Source organism: Aedes albopictus, chromosome 2 (assembly GCF_035046485.1).
Source record: "Aedes albopictus strain Foshan chromosome 2, AalbF5, whole genome shotgun sequence".
Classification (NCBI taxonomy): Eukaryota; Metazoa; Arthropoda; class Insecta; order Diptera; family Culicidae; genus Aedes; species Aedes albopictus.
The window spans coordinates 471,002,697-471,009,005 of record NC_085137.1 but is presented as its reverse complement, the minus strand read 5'-3'; the positions used below and the strand labels follow the sequence as shown (position 1 = coordinate 471,009,005).

General features: G+C 37.5%; 1 protein-coding gene across 2 annotated transcripts in view; it reads left to right on the top strand.

Annotated features, from left to right (window-relative positions):
• Positions 1-6,309, top strand: part of LOC109406436 (myosin heavy chain, non-muscle) — a 192,394-nt gene that overhangs the window by 24,246 nt on the left and 161,839 nt on the right. The window lies entirely within an intron of this gene.

Here is a 6,309-nt window from a genome sequence, read left to right as displayed (position 1 = left end):
TTTATATATGTTTATAATTTCTATCAGATGTCTTGATATTGAAAGTGTGGGGCCTGAAACGTTTCACAGTTTATTAACTTACAATTTTCTTTTTTTTTTTAGAGAAGGGGTCGCATTGGGAGCCTAGACGGAGTGACATTCACTTTCTTAGCAACGTCACTCCCAACGTTTACCACATACTATACGGAGTGGTTGGTACGAGATGTCTTCGTTCTATAGTTTCAATTTAATATTCAATGACGTTGCCCAGTAAGCCTGGTCGCTTAAATATTTGAAATGCATCACTGATTCACTGCAAGCATTGATAATTTCCAGGATTCTTCCAAGTAATGGCTGTGTTGGTGTAGACTTGACTAGTCTAGATGGCCCACTCTTGGCACTTACGGCACTGAATAGTGTTCGTAGGCTTAGGCATACGAAAAAAAAATAGTGTAATTTGGATGTGAAGTAATGGTTGCGTCTTATTGAAACTATTGTTTTCAATAGATGTGACCTTCGAAACCCCTCCAAAAACATCTTCTGCATCAGGGAATATTTTGATAGCTGGAAAACCACTGTCTAACTCTAACCGTGAATTGTCATTTCATTTCCTTTTCTAAAACGTCCACCCACCAATCAGAAATTCCACATTAGCGCATTACCAGATTAAGAAATCATCCACTGATTAGATTACCACAGTCAGTTCCCACAAAGCTCGCAAAGTCCGTAAGTGGATCAGTCACAGGTGCTAATTACCTACAGCGAAGTACCCAAAAATGTATGCATTAGCAATCACCCCAAGGCTGCTTCCGGATCTACTACATGCCGTGCCGTCCGTGCTGTAGTAGTGACTCATCTAGCTTGTATTTCGGCCATCATGATCGATCGTTTCGTGTACGATCTTTTTTTTATGGCCGACCGTTTACAATGAAGCCGAAACCAGCTTCATTGTGGGCCATCGAAAGGTATGCCTGGCCAGGCCAGTCACATTCACCTAACCTAACCTCGGCCATTGTGTGATAACCGCTGGTAGAACTTGGCCCATTCCGCCAGAAATGCATTTGTTCCCAACGTTCAAGGTCGCTTGGCGGGACTCGAGAGCGAGATCTAGGCCGTAGAGTGCGAAAACGCACCTAAACGCGAGCAGATGTTCCTTCTTCCGAGTGGCCGAGTGCGCCTCGCTGTCGCTGTTGTTCCTGCTGTGCCACGTTCACTGACACACCACAGCATCTCAGAAGAGCACCGTGAAATTAACATCGCAAGCTTGATTCGGTGGGCACTTGGGCACATGGGAGGGTGGTACCGTTGATCGGGGTGGATTTGGAATTTGGATACCCACGAGCAAACCGTACCTTATTTGGGCGTGAATGCTCCGTAGCGTTATCTTGTGTTAATTGATTTAAAAATGGGTATTCTTGGAACACTGGACAACTTTACTGCGAAATTTCTGCAGGAAATTATTGCTGAACCCAGATTTTTAGGACTTGCCCAATGCTGTCACATTATACAGCGCCATAAAAGGAAAAAAAGTAAAGCTGACAGCGACGGCGCCCCGTGTCTTGGCTTACGACGACGTCGTCGTCGTCGTCGAGACACACTGAGCAAGCGAGGGAAGGACGGACATGGAATCAAAACGTCAGAGTAACTAAATACTTCCATACAGGGCAATCTCGTGAGGCTCTCGGTCGTCGTCGTCGTCGTCGTCGTCCGTATAGTGTACACAGCACCAGTGAGTGAGAGAAGGCCTTGTGGAATCTCGTTTCTTTTTTTTCGAGCTACTTAGTGCTGCGCCTTGTATGTTCCACTCGCGCCGTACTTGTGGCTGATGTCTGTCTTCCTATAACTTGTCCCTGTGCCGTTTTACCCCACTGCAGCAGATGATGTACTTCTGGCGTTAAGCCGATTACATCGACGGACCTCCTCTTCACAGGGTGGTTGGAGTTGAGTGGCAGTGTTTATGGTAGTATAGCTCATTTTATTGTTTATTGATTCGCCATATGGGCAAAACTTTGAAAGGGACCAACTGTCGAAAACAGGAAATCGTCAAATTAAATTTTGAATGTAATTGTAAGCTTAGCATCGACTGACTGTGCATGTCAATGGTTTGTTGCCCCTCCGTGATCGATCTGATCTGGTAAAACTGAGAGAGAAATGAATGAACAGTAGAAAAAACTAGTCACAGAATGGCAATGTCGCGAGTGGTCAAAATATAAAATAAACTAGTACAAAAGGCAATAATAAGTGTCATTACTAATATCTTTTATAGAACTTTGCCTCCCAGGCTGTGCTTTCGAGTTCTGTTTTCACATGTTTTGACGAATAGTTTCGCTTTCTGGTATTTCTTCTTTTGAAAATAGGGTGTCTTGAAGAAATTTCTGAAAGACTCTGCAGAGAACTTCTTCGAACAATCATTGGAAAAACATCCTAAGAAATATCAGAAGAGGTTGGAAAAATCTCGAAGAAATCCTTGCAGAAATTCATGGAGGAGAAATCCCGGGAGAACGTCCCTGGTATCCAAGGTAGCAGCTGAAATTCAGGGGCCGCAGTTATGAAAATTAAGATCTGAACACATGTCAGGTCAAAACCGTAATAACAATAGTTTGTCGATTTTTTTGCTTTCGTTTGAAAAATAAGTGCAATCAATGTATCCAACGATTTCATCAAGTATTTTTTTCCAAGTTTTCCTTGAAGGGTTTCTGCGAGATTGCCTTCGGGAATATACATTACGATTTATCTAGCAATTACTTCAAATACTTCTACAACAACTTCAGAACTTTTTGATGGATTGTTTCAGGAATTCTTCTAAGCATTGATTTTGGAACACTTGAATTGATTCCTTCAGGAACACCTCCGAGATCCCTTCATAAAGTCCTTCGAGGATTATGTTATGAAGTGCTTCAACGAATTCTTCAGAAGAACCTTAAGGGATTTCTCCAAGATTCTTTTAGAGACTTCATCAAGAAGGAAACTTGCAGGAGTTCCTCATGGAAAATACCTTTGATGAATTTCTGAGATCATGCTCTTGAATGGATTCTTGTGAGATTTTCTGAAGGAATTTTGGAAGTATTCCCGAAAGAATCCTTGTAGAAATGCTTGCAGGAAGTTTTGGAGGATTTTTTAAAGTAATCCTCGAAGAATCTTCTAGATAAATTCTAAGATGTATTCGGAAAGAATCATTGGGTTGATTTTGGAGATATCTTTGATGACATTCTTGACGGATTACTACAGTACTGTGAAGTAGTAGTAGTAGAACTACTAGAAGTACTATGAGGAATCACGTAAAGGATTCCTGAAGAAATTTTGAAAGCAAAGAAATGTTTGGAAGAATACCTAGATTATTTTTCAAAGAAATCAATAGCATAAGCCCCAAAGAATTCCTCTCAAATTCGTTGATGTTGATTTGCAAAACAATTTCCATAGATTTCCGTAGAGAAATTTCTGATGGAAGCTTTAATGGAATTTCTTTAAGAAGAATTGAGAGAATTTGTGCAGGAACCCTTTGGGGATGAATGTGTTCATCCTTGCAGGGTTATCTGAAGGAAAACGTTGAGATATCCCTGAAGGAATCTTTGTAACGTAGCTTGAAAAAGTCCTTGGAGAAAAAGAAGTCTTCACTGGAATTTCTTAAAGAATTCATGAGTGAATCGTGAAAGGGCAATTGACAATAATGTATAAGGTATCTTTGGACAATTTCATACGGCAATTATTAGAAGAACTTCTGAAGAAATCTTTGAAATGCTTGAACAATGCTTCGTAAGAAATCCTTGAATGGACTTGAAGAAAAACCATTTGAGGCATTGCAAAAATAATTCTTGCAGAAATTTTTAATAACTAATCTTAAAAGAATTCCTTAAGGATTCTTCTGGGAAATTGGCTCAAGGGATCATGTGGGGTAGCCCCAAAGGAATCGTATGTTGAAATATTTAAGAAACTCTTTATGGAATTCTTGGAAATACATATTACTGAAGAAATTCCTTCAGAAACGCTGTAGCAACTTTCGAAACAAATCTTGGAGGAATTCGTAATGAAATCCTTGAAGTTATTACTAGATGAATCGTAAAAGATATCTAAGAAAGAGTTCTTGGAGTTCCTCATTTGGAACAAATGCTTGATGAAATCCTTAGAAAAAAAATCTTAGTATCTTCGTGAAGAAAATTCGGACGAAATTGGTGGTATTGCTAAGTAAATCTTTAATGGCATCAATAGATGGAAACCTCGGAAGAATGCCTTAAGAATTCATTTAAAAAAATCCAATAAAATTTTTTGACGAATTTTATTTAGAATTCTTGAAAGAACTCTTATATTTTTTTTAAGTAGGATTTTCCTTTGGAAATTTCTTTTTGGTCTTTTTTTTCAGTTATTGCTTTGGAAATTCGTGGAGCAATTCGTTGGGGAATACTTTGAAAATTTATTTGGAAACTCCTTCGACATCCTTCATTATTTTTAAAGAAATTCTTTGGCAATTGTCTCAGCTATTGTGTTCGCAATTCCTTTGGTGAAAATTATCGAGAAGTTCCATCGAAAATTCCTACGGCAATTCTTTTGAGAAATTGTTTGGCAATTCCTTTGTAAACTTCTTTGATCAGTTCTCGGCAATGCTTCAGCAATGGTTTTGCGAACTTCTTCAGAATATTTTATCTACAGAAATTTCTTTGGAAATTCCATTTACAACTTCTTGTTGGTGTTTTTGACAATTCGTTTGAAAAATCCTCTGGTAACTTTTGAATAACTTTGGCGAAGTTTTTTTGACAAAGCTTTTGGAAATCCTTCTAGCCATTTTTATGGTATTTGATCCTAAAATTGCTATAAGATTATTTTTGGGGGTTTCATGAAATTTTTTTTGAAAACTATATCGGCAGTTCCTTTGAAATTTGGTTTGGTAACTCATTCGGAAATTTCAGGGCAATAATATTTGAAATTGATTTAGGTTTTTATTTTTTAAATATCTACGGCATAACTTTTCTAATTTCATTGGGCAATAGCTTTAGAAATTTATTAGGCAAACCCCACGATATTTCCTTCAGCAATTTCTTTGGAAGTTTCACCGGCAGTGAATATACTTGACTTTTGTAATTCTTTCAATAGTTCCTTTCGAAATTCATTAGGCAAGTACTTTTAAAATTCTTTAGTTAATTCGTAAATTGAGGCGGAAATTTCCGAAAACTCCTCCGTTAATTTCTCAAAAAAAAAATCTTTGGTAATTCCTTACGGATTTCCGTCTATTGTTACTTTTGAGATTTTATGAGATACACTCTTGCGAATCAAAAAAAAAAAACAAGCATTTACAATGGAACGGCCGAAGAAAATCTCAACGAATTACCTAAAGAATTTCCGAAAATCTAAGAAAGTTCACAAACAATTTCCTAAAAAAAACACAAAAATTGTTTGAAGGAATACCAGTAGATTTTTTTATTTGCCACTGTTCTTTGGGGAATTTCTGTGAGAATTCTTGAAAGAATTCTTTCAATTTTTTATTTGAATCAGTTGAATCTTTGAAGAAATCGCAAGAGAATTCATTGAATGAACCAATAAAGAAATCTTTTGAAAAACTCCTGAAGAAAGTTTAGGAGGAATTTCTAAATGCGTCTTTGAAGGAATTCTTTTAGAATTCCTAAAGTAATCCCTGGAAAAAGCCCAAAAGTGATCTTCTATAGAGCTCTTGGAGGAATTATTGAATAAATTAAGCAAAGAATGCATATTGAATAAATTAAGCAAAGATTTTATAAAACCTTCGCAGAGGTTCCTAATAAGATCTTTGAAGAAATTTGTTTGAAGAAAAATTTAAGAAATTGTGGAGTGGACCTGGTGTGATGGTTAGAACACTTGACTATTACGCCGAGGACCTGGGATCGAATCCCACTCCCGACAAACTCGCAAAATGTGAGTTCTTCCTTCGGAAGGGAAGTAAACGTGGGTCTCGAGATGAACTAGCCTAGGGCTAAAAATCTCGTTAATACAGATAAAAAAAAAAACAAATTCTTGGAAAAAATCCGTGGGAACTTTTGAAGCGATTCCTAAAGAATTCTCGATTTGGTTCCGCACCGGGCCCCCAAATTCCTAGCTACGCCACTGAGTTTACGAGATAAAAAGGATTTAAAAGGAACTCACGATGGAACCTATGGAAGAACTCTCGGGGGAAATTCTAGAAGAATTCCCAGAAGAACCTTTTGAAATATCTCACAGAATTGTTATGTTGTGCTTTGTGTTGTACATTCAGTCAACCATGCCTATATAAATAATTATTGGAAACCTTTTGTCTAGTGAAGTTTGAAGAAGCATGTTTCAAACTATTTATGAACATATTTACTCACTGTTATACTATACTCAATA